General features: G+C 35.3%; 1 pseudogene; it reads left to right on the top strand.

Annotated features, from left to right (window-relative positions):
• The window catches only part of LOC144238832 (peroxiredoxin-1-like), a 46606-nt pseudogene that overhangs the window by 10229 nt on the left and 16384 nt on the right, over positions 1-19993 (top strand).

The following is a 19993-nucleotide window of genomic DNA, read 5'->3' as shown; positions in this document are numbered from 1 at the left end:
TATGCACACTTACATACATATTTGGTAGAATATGAATGCTTAAATAATTTTAATATGCACAACTCTTTTGTTACTCATTTCCTTCTTGGTCATACTAGACATACTGCCCCTTTCTTCATGGAATGTTTTAAACATTATGCCCTTTCGTTCAAGAAGAAATAGATAATATGTTTGTTGGTAATGATTCAGATTCTAGTTTTAATGATAATCAATGTTAAATATGAAAAAATATAGGGAAAGTAGAACTTAAGAGAGGATATGGATTGAAGACTCCCCAAAATGCAAAATAGGAGAAGTCTGGGGATCCAGAGAAGGGAGGAAATTCACCTGTTACCCTTGGAAAAATTCTTGACAGGGAAATATGAGACCCAAGAGAGGAATGGCTATGTGGCCCGTCTAAGAAGTTTGTACCAAAGGCACAAACAGCTGACTGAACTGATGCTAGATTGACGAATGTTCTGTGACCTAAGCAAAACACAGAAGTAGTAAATAGCTGATAGATCAGAAATATCCATTCTTAATGGTAATCACTACTGATGAATGATTAATGATTGTAATTCCCTTCCTACCTTCAAACTATAACACAATCCTCATTGAAGCTTGAGATGGAAAACCTTTGTTTCACCATCCACTGGGTCATCAGGCTGTGCTTGATAGAATATAACGTGAGGGCAGCCAAGCTTAAAAGGCAAATAAGTGACACCAGGGAAGACACTAGTATAATATTAAAAGTTGCTGAGAACCGGTAATATGCACGCCAGACCACGTGGTACCATATTTACTAATAGCAAGAAAGGAAAGAAAGTATATACAAGATTCAATACTTTGCAATGCACCAGTTCCCCTAGGCCAACAAATCCATTCCACAGCCATCATGCAGCATGACTGCAAGCCCCCCAAGTTTTGCTGCAGTATAAGGACTCCAATCTCTCCCATATTGGATATGAAATACAGAAAATTGGAGGTGTGCCTGAGGGTCATTGAAACTGTCTGTATGCTTGATCTTAGCCAAAAAGCCAAGAAGTGACTGAAAAGTGTCTTTAAACAGAATAAAGGTGTGCATTAAGTTTGACCCAGGGAAAGATATTCCCATACAAAGTAATAAGCCCTGCAAGGTAGTGTGGGCTCCCTATCTCTTGGTTAGAGAAGTACTCCAGGGGCCAGAGACCCATTCTTTGTGGCCAAGCTGGGACTCAAAGACTGCATGCAAGAGACTGTCTTTCCTAACCAGAAGCATAGCTAGATCATGACATCATTAATTTAAGTGCTTTTTAAATAAATAAACGTGATGTCCCTTGCTGAAATTAAAAAGTTCTGAACACACATTCAGAGACAGCTAACAAAATCAACAACAAAATGGTTCTCTCCTCCATCTTCTGTGTTTGCCCTTATTCCTTTTCTCTATAACCACTGTTTCCCCAGTTATATTTAAAAAGCCATCCTAGTCTCCTATGCTTCATCAACCTTCTATCCATTGTATGTTAAACATACATGGCTAACCTCTATTAAAATATGATGATCATTGAAAATAAATGGCTAAAATGCTGGTAGTTTAATAATAGTCATTTGCTATTTTATTGTAGGGTATAACAATTATCTGGAGAAACTACTCATGCTGGTGGCAGTTACTGGTTATCAATAATTAATCCCCTTACAAAAATTCAAAAAAAATAATTAATCCCCTTTGGGCTCTAAGGGATTAACCACTTCTTAACTTCCTCTTAATCATTTATCTTGAGCTCTTTCATTCTACATTTCCTTCATATATGCACACACATGGGTCCTCTTGCTATCACAGAGCAATGTTAATCATACAAGAAGAGAAAAATCATCTCATTAAAGCCCTGAAACTCATTAAGGAAGTTTAAGTTATTCTAACATTTCCTTGATATTGTTGTGTCCATCTAGTGAAGAGTGCTGACTCTCCTGCCAGTTAACTGTCTTACATGAGCTGACTTAAAGACTGAAGTGTGTTTTCTATGCTGAGTAGAAGATGGAGAGTTGTAGCTGTTTTCACTAAAGCAATGAATTAAAAATTTCTCTGCCAAAACACTATTTTTCCTTTAGTGCTATTATCTTAGCACATGCTTGTAAGCATGTTATAGATATGCTTCATTTTATACAACTGATGCATTTCTGAAAAGTCAAGGATATTTGGGGCCTGAGGTGCAGAGAATATTTCAGGCTAAAGGAAGCCTATGCAAAATAATTTGTTAAATAAAATATTCTGAGGTATTCAGCTATACTCTAATGGATAAATTTTCTTCTAAAGTCATTGTGGGGACACAAATATTCTATAAAGCTGGAAGCCTTGGCAAGACAAAGACTGCAATGTAAAAGAGGAAAGGAAAAAAGGCAAAGAATCAAAAGAAATATGACAGATTTGCCAATGTATGAATGCAGCAGTGAAAGGAGAAAGTCTCATCTTCAGAAGCAACTCACCTAAGACTGATTGTCAAGGAATTTCAGAAATCATCTAAAGTAATAGTGAACAATTAGGGAAGCTGTTTAAGAAAGAGAAAAAAAGACTCTTATTTAGTCTACCCAAGTGGAAAGTATACACATAAAAGGTTTCCTCCCTCACTGAGTCAATGCAGTAGAAAAGGCATTCATGAAATTAACTAAAGTGAGTATCAATTTTAAAGTTCTAAGTCTTTCAAACTAAAGAATAAATAGCCTGATAAATGTGAATTTTTTAAGTTGCAGGGCAACCACTGGATTAAACAAACTAAACAGGTATAATTTTCCTGCAAGCCCTTACTTTTCAGAATTTAAGTATATTAGCATATATGGTAAATCAACAGGAAGTGTATTTTCCAAATTCAAGTCACAGAAATTTTTGCTAAAAGTTTTTCCAGGATTAAAGAGCAGAGCACCATAAATTTTCATAAAGTTGTACTAAGATACAAGTAAATATTATATTAAAAATGACATTAGGAAAGTTCTGGTTGGTGTGCCAACCAGAGAAACAATTGGCTTTGCTACTGCTAAAGCATTAAAAAATATATGGACAGTGTCTTCTTCCTGACTGGTCTTTGGTCCATTCTATCTCAGTTGCTGATGACAAGATACCTTCAGGAAATGCCAAAATTGGGCATCCTGCCTCCAACTTCAAAGCCATGGCTGCTATGCCAGTTGGCCAGTTTAAAAACATCAGGTGGGGGTGCCTCAGTGGCTCAGTTGGTTAAGCACCAGGCTCCTGATTTCAGCTCAGGTCATGATTTCACGGTTCCAGAGATGGAGTCTCACTGAGAGCACAGGGCCTGCTTGGGATTCCCCCTGCCCCCCCCCCCCGTCCCTGCCCATTCCCCATTCGCACTCTTTCTCCCTCAAAATAAAAAAATAAACTAAAAACAAAAAAATACATAAGTCTATATGACCACAAAGGAAAATACTTTGTGTTCTCTTACCCTCTTGACTTCACCTTTGTGTGTCCCGCAGAGATCGTTGCTTTCAGGGACAGGGCAGGAGAATTTAAGGAACTCAGCTGCCAAGCGATTGGTGTATCTGTGGATCTCATTTCTATTGTCTGGCATGGATCAAGACACCCAAGAAACAAGGAGGCCTAGGACCCATGAACATTCTCTTGGTATCAGATCCCAAGCATATCAGTGCCCAGGACAATGGAGTCTTTCTTTTCTTTTTTTTTAATTCAAGTTTTTACTTAGATTCTAGTTTGTTAACATATAAAGTAAAATTGGTTTAAGGTGAAGAATCTAGTTTAATTTAGTAAAATTGGTTTCAAGTGAAAAATCTAGTGGCTCATTACTTATATACAACACCCAGTGCTCATCACAAGTGCTTTCCATTTAGCCCATCCCCTACCACCACTTGTTCTCTATAGTTAAGATTCTCTATGGTTTGCTTCCCTCTCTCTCTTTTTTCCCTTCCCTTATGTTCATCTGTTTTGTTTGTTAAATTCCACACGAGTGAAATCATATGGTTTTTGTCTTTCTCTGACTCTTATTTCACCGGGCATAATACATTCTAGGTCCATCCACATTGTTGCAAATGCCAAAATTTCACATTTTTAAATTACTGAGTAATATCCCATTGTGCATATATGTATATATACACACATTTTGTGTGTGTGTGTGTGTGTGTGTGTGTGTGTGTGTATCACCTCTTCTTTATCCATTCATTGGTCGATGGATATTTGGGACCTTTCCATAGTTTGTATTCTTGATAATGCCCCTATAAACATTAGGGTGTATATGCCCCTTGAAATCTGTATTTTTGTATCCTTTAGGTAAATACCTCGTAGTGCAATTGCTGGTTTGTAGGAAAGTTCTATTTTTAATGTTTTGATGAACCTCCATACTGTTGTCCAGAATGGCTGCAAAGTTTGCATTCCCACCAACAGCATACGAGAGTTCCCCTTTTCCCATATCCTTACCAACCTCTCATTTCATGTGTTGTTAATTTTAGCCATTATGACAAGTGTGAGGTGGTATCTCATGTGGTTCTGATATGTATCAGTAATTACCCTGATAACAAATAATACTGAGCATCTTTTCCTGTGTCTGTCGGTTGTTTGAATGTCTCCTTTGGGAAAATATCTATTCATATCTTCTGCTCATTTCTTTTTTTTAATTTTTAAATTTTTATTTATTTTTGAGAGACAGAGTGTGAGCAGGGGAGGGGCAGAGAGAAAGAAAGACAGAATATGAAGCAGCCTCCAGTCTCTGAGCTGTTGGCTCGAACCCGTTGGGTTCAACCATGAGCCAAAGTTGGATGTTTAACTGACTTAGCCACCCAGGTGCCCCTCTTGTGCCCATTTCTTAACTGGATTATTTGGTTTTAGGCTGTTGGGTTTGATAAGTTCTTTATAGATAATGAATACTAACCCTTTTTCAGATATGTTATTTGCAAATACATTCTCCCATTCCACAGGCTGCTTTTTAGTTTTGTTGTTTCTTTAGCTGTGCTACATTTTCTTTATCCATTCATCCACCAATGGATATTTAGGTTGATTTTATGTGTTGGCACTTGTAAATAAGACTGCAAAGAACAGAGGGGTGCATATATCTTTTTGAACTAGCATTTTCATTTTCTTTGGACACATATCAGAAGTGGAATTGGTAGATGTATGGTATTTCTATTTTCAATTTTTTCTGAGAAAACTCCACACTTGTTGTAGTGGCTACATGAATTTACATTCTCACCAACAGTGCACACAGGTTCTCTTTTTCCACATCCTTGCCAAAACCTACTATTATCATTTTAGTAATAGCCATTCTGACAAGTACGAGGTGGTATCTCATTGTGATCTTGTTTTACATTTCTCTGATGATAATTGATGCTTACTACCTTTGTAAATGTCTGTTGGCCATTTGTATGTCTTCTTGGGAAAAATGTCTGTTCATGTCTTCTGCCCATTTCTTCTGTGCAGAAGCTTTATATCTTGACGAAGTCCCAATAGTTCATTTTTGCCTCTGTTTCCCTTGCCTCGGGAAATGTGTCTAGTAAGAAGTTGCTACAGTCAAGGTCAAAGAGGTTGCTGCCTGTGTTCTTTCCTAGGATTTTGATGGTTTCCTGTCTCATATTTAGGTTTCTCCTTCACTTTGAGTTATTTTTGTGTATGGTGTAAGAAAATGCTCCAGGTTCATCCTTCTGCATGTTGCTGTCCAGTTTTCCCAACACCGTTTGTTGAAGAGACTGTCTTTTTTCTACTGGTTCCTCTTTCCTTCTTTGTTGAAGATTAATTGACCATATAGTTGTGAGTCCATTTCTGGATTTTCTATTCTGTTCTATGATCTATGTGTCTATTTTTGTGCCAGCGCAATACTGTCTTGTTGACTACAGCTTTGTAATATAGCTTGAAGTCCAGAATCACGATGCCTCCAGCTTTTTTTTTTTTTCAGGATTGTTTTGGCTATTCAGGGTCTTTTGTGGCTCCATACAAATTTAGATTGTTTGTTATAACTCTGTGAAAACTGCTGGTGGTATTTTTATAGGCATTGCATTAAGTGTGTAGGTTTCTTTGGGTAGTATAGACACTTTAACATTTGTCCTTCCAATCCATGAGCATGGAATGTTTTTCCACTTCTTTGTGTCCTCTTTAGTTTCTTTCATAAGTGTTTTCTAGTCTTGAGAGTAAAGATCTTTTATCTCTTTGGTTAGACTTTTATTCCTAGGCATCTTATTATTTTTGATGCAATTGTAAATGGGATTGATTCCTTGATTTCTGTTGTTTCATTATTGGTATACAGAAATGCGGCAGATTTTGGTACATTGATTTTATATCCTGTGACTTTGCTGAATTCAGGTATTAGTTCTAGCAATTTTGTGGTAGAGACTTCCAGGTTTTCTATCTAGAGTATCATGTCATCTGCAAATAGTGAAAGGTTGACTTCTTCTTTGCTGACTTGGATGTCTTTTATTTCTTTTTGTTGTCTGATTGCTGAGGCTACGTCTTCCAGTACTATGTTAGATAACAATAGTGAAAGTGGACATTCCTGTCTTGTTCCTGACCCTAGAGAAAAGTTCTGCTTTTCCACATTGAGTATAACACTGGCTATGGGTCTTTCATATATGGCCTTTACGACTATGGAATGTTAAACACTGATGAATGTATCTTGTTCAGGGGCCTCTTTATCATTGATGATAAAGATGTCCTTTGGTAGATCACTGTGAATGACTTCTCTTTGGGCCACTCTATGGATTCTGAGACCAATTCAGGCATTGGAGTTTACTGACACAAATGAGGAGGTGTGCCCAAGGCACATTGGTGATATCATCAAGCCTGATGTCCAGAGGAGCAAAGAATATTTCTCCAAGCTGAAGTGCATACTGGGCCATTTTAGAGTAGGTAGCCATGAAAACAAAATCTCATTTGCTCTATTGTCATGCTTCAAAGATAAGACTTTAGACTCAGTGCAGATGTGGTGCGGAGCAGGACAGGCCTTTCCTGCAGGGGTTGGGGAAGCCAGCCTTTTTTCCTCTAGAAAGAATGGCCTGAGTTGTGCTATGGGGCAGGCCAATGATGTGTACAGTAGTGGGGCATCACTTTAGATTTTTTTGTTGTTGTTTCCATTAAACTTGAATTGAGAGAACAAAAGAAATATATAAGCAAATGAATTCTATATGGCTATCTGATAACCTTCAGATTAAAATTTGGATGAATGTATATAAGTCACAAGCTTCTGTAGGCTTGAGCATGAAAAATAAACCAAAGACAGAAAAGGTCAAAATCCCAAATATCCGTGTAGTTTCCTTAGCATATCCAAAATATCAGATAAATTGTAAAGTGTTCTTTACTATTTGTATACATTGTTGTTTCATTCAACCTAGAAATTCCTGTATCATAGTACATAAGCTACGTGATAAAAGCCTCAAACTTTGCAATTATCACCTATAGACAGGATCCTATTTTAATAAATATATATAACTAACATGATTTGTGGTCTTAGGCCAGATTTTTTACTTAAAACTCAGATTTTGATGTAAACATCTGAGTGGGTAATGAACAATGGAAATTTTAGGAGAAAGGATGAAGAGTTGATGAGTTCAGTTTTGCCACATGGTACATTTAGGTGAATATCTTCAGTAAGCAACTGAACATTCACATCTGAAGTTCAGAAATAAGTCGAACTAAAAAAGAGTTGGGATTAACAAATGACAGAAGCTGAAGCTAACAAAGTAGTGAAGATCATTCAGACAGACAATATACAGTAAAATGAGAAAATATCTAAGGGGTAAAAACACATTAAAGAAAAAAACTCATGGGTGCCTGGGTAGCTCAGTTGGTTGTGTGTTCAACTTTGGCTCAGGTCATGGTGTCATAACTTGGGAGTTCAAGTCCCATGGCAGGCTCTGTACTGACAGCTCAGAGATGCTTCAAATTCTGTGTCTCCCTCTTTCTCTCTGCCCTTCCCCACTCGTGCTTGTTCTCTCTCTCTCTCTCTCTCAAAAACAAATAAACTTTAGAAGATTTTTAAAAAATTCATTATTTAAAGCTTAGCCAGAGAAAACAAGAATTCCTTATAGAACAACACTTTAGCAAAGACTATTTTATATGAAAGTGCATCATATAATCACCTTTCATCGTGAGTTTTTCTCAGTCCTTGCAAATCACACACACACACACACACACACACACACACACACACACACGTCGATTTCATAATTGTGGTTATGGTGCACTAATACCATAATAGCAAAAAACCAGTTTATGAAATATTTACTATGTGCCAGACACTGTGCTGTGTCGTATATATTAAATCACTTAATCTCCATTATAGCCTGTTTTAGTTGTTACCATTAATAAACTAATCAAAAACTTGGTGTTTTAAAACAGCCATTTATTATATTTCATAATTAATGAAATCAGGTTAAAAAGTCAGATTTGGTTAGAATTGGTGACACTTTTACTCCACATCGAGTCAGCTGATGCCACTCTGGTATTCAGCTGGTGGATGGGCTGTTCAGAAGAGTCCCAGAGGCTTAACACACTTGTCAGGTGCCTTGGCTGGAATGGCTGGGAAGCTGATCAGGTTCAGCTAGTATTGGTAACCAAAGCACCTACATGTGGTGTCTCCAGCATGGTTATCTAAGGGTAGTCAAATTTCTTTTTTTCATGTTTTTAAAAATTTATTTCTGAAAGAGAGAGGGAGTGAGAGAGAGAGAGAGAGAGAGAGAGAGCATGAACAGGGGAAGGTCAGAGAGAGAGGGAGATACAGAATCCAAAACAGGCTCCAGGCTCTCAGCTAGCCGTCACCACAGAGCCCCATACGGGGCTTGAACACATGAACCATGAGATCATGACCTGAGCTGAAGTTGATGCTCAACCAACGGAGCCACCCAGGTGCCCCGGGTAGTCAAATTTCTTATATGATTGACTAAGGACTCTAAGAGAGAGTTTTCCAAGAGCAAGAATTCAAAAAGGGATGAACGAAAGCTGCAGAGCTTCAGATATTGCTCCAAAAGTCCCAGGATCTCACTCCCATTGCAATTGGTTCATTAAGAGCATCACAAAGGCCAACTTTTTCATCAAAGAGATGAGAATTGAACTTCACCCTCAAAGAGAGGGGTAGCAGAGTATTTATAGCTATCTTTAATAGGGCTCTATATGATAAATAAGATTAACATTCCCTTTTATAGATGATAAAACTGAGTCCTCTGTGGTTAATAAATTGTCAGGATCCCGTTGCCAGTAAGCAGTTAAACCACTAATTAAAACATATCAGTCCTAACTCCAGTGCCTTAGCCCTTAACTGCTGTTTTAGAAATGGTTGATTATGTATCACATATGAGGAGCTATTTTGGCTGTCAATCAGAAGGTCTAACATAAATAGTAAAAGTATAAAATCTTTGGTAATTTGAAAGGTGCAAAGTAAATTTTTAAAATATTTTTATGAACAGAGCCTTCATATATTTAGCAGAGGATATAAAATGTACCAACCTATAACCCTTAAAAAGTTTGTTTTCGTGGAGAGAGCAAGGATAACAACCTTAGTAAAAAACCGTTACTACATATTGTGAAGCTATCACTGTAGAATAGCTATGGCCATTCAAAGGTGGAGAATAGTCTGATTTGCACTGATTCTTTATATAAAACATGCTCTCTGCCATGACTACCCTTCCAATCCACCATGCAGCTGCATGACCACCTTTCAAGTGGTGACATTCAAGATGTCACGTCCTACTGAAGACAATCCTCAGTCTTCAAATTCTGTGCAAGCTCTCTGCCCTTTGAACTTCTGTTATACATTGCTTACCTTTATCTCAGGATACTTACCTCATCCTACTTTATATTATAGTTATGTTTGCACTTGTCTAGTTTCTCCTCTGTTAACCAGACCATTTGTTCTACTCATCTTTGTCCCTTCTTTAGTACATGGAATTTTAACAATGAATCAATAATTATTTATGAATTTTGTTAAATTTGAACCTATTAAGCACATGTTGAGTAGCCATTTAATATTTACAGATTGTTTACTATATGCCAGAAACTATTCTCTGCCGAGAATGCAGAGAAAGGGGAACCCTTTTGCACTGTTGGTGGGAATGCAAATTGGTGCAGCCACCCTGGGAAACAGTATGGAGGTTCCTCAAAAAGTTAAAAATAGAACTACCCTATTACCCATAATTGCACTACTAGGTATTTACCCAAAGGATAGAAAAATGTAGATTCAAAGGGGTACATACAACCCAATATTTATAGCAGCATTATCAATAATAGCCAAATTAAGGAAAGAGCCCAAGTGTCCATCAATTGACAAATGAATAAAGAAGTGGTATATATATATAATATATATATGAATATATATTATATTGTATATATTGTATATATATGTGTTATAATATATATGAATATATATTATATTGTATATATATTATATATACAAATAAATATATATATAGGAATACTTAATGGCATATTACTCAGCCTTCAAAAAGATGAAATCTCCATTTGTAGCCACATGGATGGGGCTAGAGTATATTATGCTAAGCAAAATAAGCCATTCAGAGAAAGACAATTACTGTATAATTTCACTTATATGTGGAATTTAACAAACAAAACAGATGAACATAGAGGAAGGGTAAAAGAGAGAGGGAGAGAGAGAGAGAGAGAGATTGAGAAAGGGGGGAAGCAAACCATTAAGAGACTCTTAACTATAGAAAACAAACTGAGGGTTGATGGAGGGAGGTGGGTGAGGGATGGACTAAATGGGTGATGAACATTAAAGATGGCATTTGTGATGAGCACTGGGAGTTATATGTAAGTGATGAATCACTAAATCCCTCACTAAATTCTTATATGTATGTGATGAATCACTAAATTTTACCATATATGTACACTAGAATTTAAATAAAAACTTGAAATTTAAAAAAGGAATTGTAAAAACAAACAAAAAGCAAAACAGGGCCAATGCACTTACAAGAGTTGACAATGTAGTTATCTGTTAGATCTAAATCTAAAACTTAGAGTTCAAGGATTCACACCACTACAGTTATTGCAACTTTGACAATGTCTTGAATTCAATTTAAAGTGAGAGATTTATCTAACACAAATTTTAAACTTTTACTTTTTTTTTTTTACAATTTACAAAGGCCTAAACATTAAGATAATGTTAAAATGGGCAGTACCTATTTTTTGTCCAGTTAAGGGAAAAGCTCTTCCTCATCACCAAGCCACGTTATCTGCAATTTTTTAAAGCTAATAAAAAATAATAATAAATAAATGTTAATTATTTGACTAATAATCATTTGACTAATATCAAATTTGGCAAATTTGTCAACATTTGACTAATATCTTCATAATATCAGCAATAGATCAATACTTCTATTAGCAAAGTATGTTACTTAAATCCTATTTCACCAGCCTTTGGATTTATCATCAATATATTTTATCATTAAGGTGCTATATAAGTTTAAAAATCTCTTCCTCAAAACATTTAGCATGATTAATGAAAATTAAATCTTGGTGTTTTCAATTCACTATGATTTTATCAATGAGGCTGTTTTTTTATTCTTTTTTCCATTAAATCACCAACAGTAATTTTCTAACTTAAAAATGAATAGAAAAAATTCAAGGAATGTTGCATGCCTTTTTCACATAAAACATTGTTTTAGTGTGCATGATGAACTCTAATTTGTTCTCTTTAAATTAGTTAGAACCCAAAGTGACCCTCCATGAAGATCAATTCTACAAGTTAACCTCATCTTTCAAGCAAAAAATATTTTTTTGTCCATTTCCCTAATCAGTGGACCTGCTCACTGTTATTTCAAGAATCTTGCTTGCTCCTATCAAAATGAAACGTCATGAAACTCAAGAACAAATTGAACCAAATAAAATATAATGATTATAAAGTTTAAAGTGTTAATTTCCCAGAGATAGTTGAGTTTCAGAAAGGCAAACCCTTATGCCAAAATAAATCATTTCTAATTGAGAAATTTAAGCATATGCTAGTAAGTGGGGATGATAATATGTGGCAAGGAGCTTCTTGGGTCTTTTGGAGTCTTGTTATACCCCAAAACTCATGTTACATCAAAATATAAATTTGGTCATAATATAAAATTAGAGAATAATCACTACCCTACACAAATGGACAGCATTTGCTTTTCTTTCTAACCATAAGTTATCTAATATTCAATCCCAATTGAAGAATGAGTTATTAACCATAAAGAAAGCCTTTATGGCAAACCTGCCCTTAAAGGTTACCTGTCATCTAGCTTATCTTAAAAAGAGGACCCCTTACAAGGTATCTACTAAGCAATGCTTAAATTAAGCATGGATTCAGGAATAAAGGAGATTACAATGTGTTTTGATCTACTAAGAACTATATTTTTCATTGTATCATTGGTAGTAGAAGCTGGCTTTTCCCCCTCTCAATAAAAGGAACTAGGAACAAATTCACAAGATAAAGGTAAATCACAGTTTTTAATATTGCTTCCTATCCTTCTTAGATCAAACAAGTTTTTTTAAAAAAGAGTAGGGAGGATCTTATTCAAAGCAAGATTATAAGTTCTCACCATTATAGTCACAGTGTAATAATGTACACAGTCTGCAGAAAAATAAAAATTGTATTATTTCTCCAGTTTAAGGGTCCATACAGAAATTATACCAATTCTTACCCTTTTCAGAAAAAAAAAAGCTGCATATAATCAGCAAACCTTACCATGATCAACAGAAATAGCACACACCATAAGGCAAAGTTTGTTAGTTGTCTACCAAATGTATTTTCTCTTTATTCCTAGACATAAAACTAAATGGAATTTTCTAGTCTCCTTTTCATAATGAAGTCTTGTGACTTTTTCTCCATAGAATATACTGTGATATATGCCTGTTATGGACCTGAGTCTTGGGACCATGACTATACATCCACCATGTTGTCTTTCTCCTTATCATCAGACAGAGACTTGGTCTCTGCCATGCAGAGGAAGATAGCTCTAGAGGATGACAGGGCAACCAGTGAGGAAAGAACTTGTATCTCTGAATATTCTAATGGAACAGAGTGGATCCACTCAGTTTGAACTGTTATATAAGGGAGAAATCATTTTACATCTTTTTTAACTTACTGAATCAATGTTATCTTTGGTATAGCATTCTACTTTAACCTTAACTAATAGAGACCGATATTTCTTATTCACAGAATCTATTCAAGAATTACCAGCATGACTACTTTTCTTCATTATTTTTTAAAAGTAATCCCAATGCTCAACATGGGGCTCAAACTCATGACATCAAGATCTTCTTCTTCTTCTTTTTTAAATATTTAATTATTTTTCAGAGGGAGAGCACATGCACACAAACAGGGGAGAGACAGAGAAAGAGAGGGAGGCACAGAATCTAAAGCAGGCTCCAAGGCTCTGAGCTGTCAGCATAGAGCCCGACACGTGGACTCAAACTCACAAACTGTGAGATCATGACCTAATCCAAAGTCAGGCACTTAACCAACTGAGTCATCCAGGTGCCCCCCAAATATTATTGGTCAATATAAACCTGACTCTAATTGAGAATGGCAAGGCATTTATATATCTAAGTACAAACTAAAAGCCAACCCCACCAATATAATCCAAATATAGTAATAATACCTAAATTCATCTGTATATAACCATGTTTCATGATTTGACTTTATATAAAAACTTGGAACTTCTGCATTACTTTAGGGCACAGTCTGGAGACCAATAAAGGAAAGATGTTTGATTTTTTAAAATCACTTAAATAATTTTCAACAACTGCTTGAAATATTAGTAACTAGTTTAGGCTTCTGTTTTATTTGGGGGGTTTTGATACACAGGTAAATTATTTCCAACCTAATTTATTATATTTCAGGAATTCCAGAAAAGATCAGTTCCCAACTTCCCAAAATATACCTTGCTTACTAAAAAATTCCTAAATTTCCATTAATAGAGTGAAATGTCTAATAAAGGAAACTTCCCAAAGTATGCCTTACTTACTCAAAAATGCCTAAATTTCCTTTAATAGAATGAAATGTCTAATAAGGGAAAGATAGGATTTGAAATAATCTTCTGAGGAGAAGAAAAAACAAATTGAATTTACATCTAGGAAAAATGATTGATTTCAGATGTTCTTCTAAAAAATAGTTTTACTGAGGGGGCACCTGAGTGGCTCAGTCGGTTAAGCGTCCGACTTCGGCTCAGGTCATGATCTCACGGTTCGTGGGTTCGAGCCCCGCGTCGGGCTCTGTGCTGACAGCTAGCTCAGAGCCTGGAGACTGCTTCACATTCTGTGTCTCCCTCTCTCTCTGACCCTCCCCTCTTCACACTGTCTCTCTCTCTCTCAGAAATAAATAAAACATTAAAAAAAAACTTTAAAAATAGTTTTACTGAGGTGTCTGGCTTACTCATTTGGTTGAGTAAGTGACTCTTGACCTCAGGGTTGTATGTTCAAGCTCCATGTTGGGTGTAGAGATTACTTCAAAATAAAATCTTTTAAAAAATTAAAACTAAAAAAATAAAAATAGTTTTTACCGAAAGATAGGATACATGAAAAGTAGAAAGGAAAGAGGTATGTCTTAGGGTGAAAAGATATAACTCATCTACTTTTCAGTTCCATCTAGAATTGATTGACTCTACTGCAAATACAGTGATAGTAAAAAGAAGAAAAGAAATCAACAGATAGACTAAGTAATCATTATAGATGGGAGGGACACAGCATTGTTAACAGGAGATGTGATATATCCACAAGTAGGAATCAGTTTTATGTGGAAGCACTTAACCACCTATTATGTTTTTTCTATGATTCATAGAAGGAAACCAGTCTTCTCCCTGAAATTCACCCTACTTTCTCACTGATAAAAGAAATCATTTTGTTAAAATGACAGTAGTCTAGGATACTTAACATCTCTGAGCCAGCTTCCTCATCTGTAAAATAACAAAAATAATACCTATGTTATAGACTCATTTTAAGGTTAAAGAAAATTATATATGTGGAGTACCAACACTACCATTCAGCAGGAATTCAACAATTTTTTGTTTTCTGTTTTCACTCTTTCATTATTATATAAAATGTGAAGTTCCTCAGGTACTTCCTTCGCTTAAGCCAAATACCAGAATCTCGCAAAAAATATTATACAATTACAATGAATGCACTAACCTTACTTTGCCAACTTTTCATTATAATAACAGTTAACATTTGAAGAATGCTTACGATTTTATGCTACAATCTTCAAAAGGTTTTAGAAAGGCAGGAACTAAAATTCAGATAGGTTAAGAAACTTCTGAAGGTTACACAGCTAATAATTTGAAAAGCTGGCATTTTCACTTAGGGAATTGAGTTCTCAAGCCCATACCTTTAATCACTATGTTGTACTGCGTCTCACTTTTGTTTTCATAATATCTACCTGGACATAAAGTTGCATAGTCTTATTTTCATATTTATTGTCTAACAGTTCTTGAAAATATCCACTCTGACCTCTGTATAAATCCTATATCGTTCATGGCCTTCTTATAATTTTCATTTCATTATATTATTGACCTTAATATGTTTTACAAATATTGCCACAGTTAATCTGAGTCAACTTTCTTATAAATAAAATGAAAAAAATATTTAGAACTTATTAAACATTAGAGCCGAAGGGAAATTTCATTTTTTTAAGTTTTTAAAAATTTGTTTATTTTGAGAGAGAGACAGAGAGAACGAGTTTGGGAGGGGCAGAGAGAAGGAGAGGGAGAATCCCAAGCAGGCTCCATGCTTCCAGTGAAGAGCCCAACACAGGGCTTGAACCCACAAACCATGAGATTATGACCTGAGCCAAAACCAAGAGTTGGACACTTCACCACTTGAGTACCTCTGAAGGGAATTTTTAAAAAGTTGACTCTTGCCTCTAGATTGTACATGACTCTTCACCATTTAGAACATATTAAATGGTGAGTGTTTAAATATCTTAATTGCTCTACCTAGCCCATTATTTATATAATAATTATATATATCCAAAATTAATCATTTAAATTATGTTTTTTCATAGTGATCTCCAGATCTCCTGAATTCAAGTCATTGTTTTTTCCAGGAAAATATTGTCTGAATGAACTGTGGAATTCCTTATTACACAGCAAATTAAACAGAAGTAGTAATAGACTAGACTTAATTATAAGCTATGACACATTTTATTTTATTTTAGCATTTTAAAGATTATCACTCCATTAGTCTCTGGCATCCACTGTTTTTTTTTGTTTGTTTGTTTGTTTTTGTTTTTGTTGTTTTTTAGGGAGAATAGCTGATACTCTTGTCTTTATTAGCTCCTTGAAAGATAGTATGTCTTTTGACAGTTTTGTTTTGTTTTGCATTTATCGTATTTGGGTTCTTAGCCCTTCTTGCCTTATTTTAATCAATGTTGGAAATTTCTATGTACCATCCCTTTATTATTTCCTCCCCATCTTCACTCTGATCTTTCTCCTTTAGATCAGATCCTTATTATCAATATGGACTCTTTCAACAGCTTTCTACCTTTCCTCCCTGCCTCTAGTCTTTAAATATATCTTCATCATGTAATCATACTACTTTCACAATTAAAACACTCAGTTCCTCTAAACTTCTCAGTAAATGTATCTATAAGGTCCTCATGATATGATGCCTAGCACTTAGTTCAGTCATGTGTCCTGCTCTTTAACACTTCAACTTTAAACAACCTGTTACTGCTTGTAGTTTCCCATAAACTCATACTAGGTCTCAGTGATGTTACATCTCTGTTTTTCAACTCTGCTGAGACTATTCTAAAATAAAAACAAAAATCCATTAAAAAAGCATTAATATGTAACAAAGAGAAAGGTAAGAGAAATATAAGCAAATGAGAGATAGCAACTGATTGTTAGAGGCTGGAAAGTGCAGAATAGAAATTTAACTAACTGTAATTAAAAAATTAAGACCTAGCAGGGCACCTGGGTGGCTCAGTTGGTTAAGTGTTTACTTCGGCTCAGGTCATGATCTCACGGTTTGTGGTTTCAAGCCCCACGTTGGGCTCTGCGCTGACAGCCAGCTCAGAGCTTGGAGCCTGTTTCGGATTCTGTATCGCCCTCTCTCTGACCCTCCCCTGCTCACACTGTCTCTGTCTCTCTCTCTCTCTCAGAAAGACCTAGAAAATAAAGTCAAGCAATTTCCCGAGAGTATAAAGCATAAATGCAGAGTCAGAAAGCATGAGAGAAAAGTTAAGAGTCATAGGGGCTAGTAGGGAGGTCCAACATCTGAATAATCAAAATTCAAAAAGAAAAAAAAGAATGTACAAAATAGAGAAAACTTAATAGAGAAATAACAAACCAATTCCTCAGAATTGAAATATATGAGCATTTAATGTACAAAGTGGCAGGCTAAATTACTGTAATTAATATCTACACCTAAAGAAGATCATAAAAGCTTCAAAAATTAAAAACAAGTTATCTAAAAAAAGAATGAGAATGGGTTCATTTAGACTTATCACCAACACTAAATGCTAAGAAAATAGATCCATGCCTTCTACTTTATGAACCCATTTTTTTTACTCTAGATTCATGTACCCAGTTCTCTCTCTCTCTCTCTCTCTCTCACACACACACACACAGTGAGAGCAGAATAAAGGCTTTTCCCTACATATATTTACTTACCACATACATTTTCTTAGTTACTTTATGATACTTACTAGATAAATAATGGAGAGAGAGAGAGAGAGGAGAGAGAAGGGATTTAGAAACTGTGGATTCCATCCAGGAAAGCACTAGAGAAAATGATTGAAGAGAGCCTGTACTTCAGTCCTAGAAAGCAACTGATTTAGATGAGAATGGGATGATCTATGATGTCAGAAGGAAGGCATTTGGGAAAAGATCTCAGAGAAGATATGGGAAAGATACATGAAAATGTAAGGTGCATATTACCTTTTTTTAAAGCATGAAAGAAAAGTCAATTGCTAACCGAAAACATGGTAGGGCAGAGAAAAATAAAGTTGCGTAAAAAGCCATGATTCAAATGTGGAAGATATACATCTTTGGCTTGATTTTAAGTAATTGATAGTTAAGAAAAGAGAATCCATTTCATGATAGCACAGCGCATGATCCAGCATAGTTATAAAAATGTAAATATACAGTGTCAATTAATGCAGAAAGAGTGAAAAAATTGGTTGCTGTTTCCTATCAAGTTACAAATGATAACAATCTTAACAAAATAAAAATAATAGGGTGACTGATAAGTGATAGAGGATAACAAAAGTAAAAAGATGGAGGAAACAGCGGAGGTGATAATATCATCTCTTAACAATGTGTCAGGTCATTACTTATTATCACAAAAGTAACCTGTAGAAATGATAAAATGATAAGTAATTTTAAAAGACACCAAGGAGTTCTATTCATATAATTTAGTAATATGGAGGAATCACCAAAAGAAATGCAAGCAAAAATATTTAAAAAGAGCTTATCCCTAGGAAGCCAATTAGCCATTGAATAGAAATGGTTCTATTTCTTTGATTACAAAATCTTCTGAATCATTTTATTATTGTTACATGTCCACGTATTCCATTTATAATTTTTTTCTAAATTTTTTGAAGAGAGACCTTAGGTGGCATTAGGCTTTCCAGAAAGGTTTCCCTATATCTGAAGATCCAAATGGCTTTCTTGTCTGTTTCCATAGTACCCAATGCATACCTCTAAAGTAGCACTAATTTTATCATACACCTATGACTATGTGTTCATCTCCTCCACTAGAATCTGAGTTCTTTTGGAGAAGGAATTAAATTTTATTCATTACTCTACCCTCATCACTTCATACACTATCTGCTGCAGGGTAGGTCATAATTTTATGTTCAGTTAGTAAATAATCAACCATATTGAGTAATCAATTTTTTGCTCTACACTCAACATGGGACTTGAACACACAAACCCACGTTCAATACTCCCATGCTGTACTGACTGAGCCAGCTAGGTGCCCCCATATTGTGTATCTATATTAAAGTCAATATTTCAATCAATTTATGAGAATTAATATAGAAATTCATGATATATTTAATTGTTTCCTTACCTCACTGCGTATTTTATTTTATTTTTTTTAATAATTTATTGTCAAATTAGTTTCCACATAACACTCAGTGCTCATCCCCACAAGTGTCCTCCTCCATGCCCATCCCCCCTCCCCCCACATCCATCAGTCCTCAGTTTTTGTCAGCATTCAAGAGTCTCTCATGGTTTGCTTCTCTCCCTTTCCCCCACCATTTCCGCCCTTCTTCTCCCCCTTGTTCCTCCGTCAAGTTCCTCCTAATCCTCCTATACGTGCAAACATATGATATTTGTCCTTCTCTGCCTGACTTATTTCGCTCAGCATAACACCCTCAAGGTCCATCCATGTTGCTACACATGGCCAGATTTCATTGTTTCTCATTGCCATGTAGTATTCCATGGTATAGATAAACCACATCTTCTTGATCCATTCATCTGTTGATGGACACTTAGGCTCTTTCCATGTTTTAGCTATTGTGGAGAGCCTCACTGCGTATTTTAATTTTGTAATGACAATAAGTGTGATAGAGATCATGTAAAGCCACATGTTTCCAAACCATCATCACTTAACAGACACTGCAAGAAAACTTTAATCACAATATAATATTCAAAATTCTCACACCTACAATTTAAAAGTAAATCAAAAGTTGGTTCTAAATAACTGGTTTTAAATCAACTTACCAAGTTCAAAAATGTTAATATCTCTCACTAAATCACAGCATGCCACTATCAGCCTTAATTTTGTATTATTTCATAGAAATGTTGCAATTACAATTTAGTCCACATTGATCAGCAAAAGTTAAAGGGCAAAATTAATTAATGGAAATAGTAAAGGGCAAAAAATTAATATGATGACACATCTAAAATGCCTAGAATAAGAGAGGCACTGTTATTTTGAGAATATTCATATTGATCTGCAAAAGAACAGAAGAAGAAATCTGTAAATAAAGCTAAATTTCAACACACTAAATTGTATGTCAGCATTTTTAAAAAATTACTAAAAATGACAACCACATTATAGATTTGAAACTTCTGATTAATAGACCCAACAATGACTAATGTATTACAATAA

This window comes from Crocuta crocuta, unplaced genomic scaffold, assembly GCF_008692635.1.
Source record: "Crocuta crocuta isolate KB4526 unplaced genomic scaffold, BGI_CrCroc_1.0 scaffold116, whole genome shotgun sequence".
In the NCBI taxonomy this organism is placed as follows: domain Eukaryota; kingdom Metazoa; phylum Chordata; class Mammalia; order Carnivora; family Hyaenidae; genus Crocuta; species Crocuta crocuta.
The sequence above is the reverse complement of the archived record's forward strand: the minus strand, read 5'-3'. Positions and strand labels throughout refer to the sequence as shown.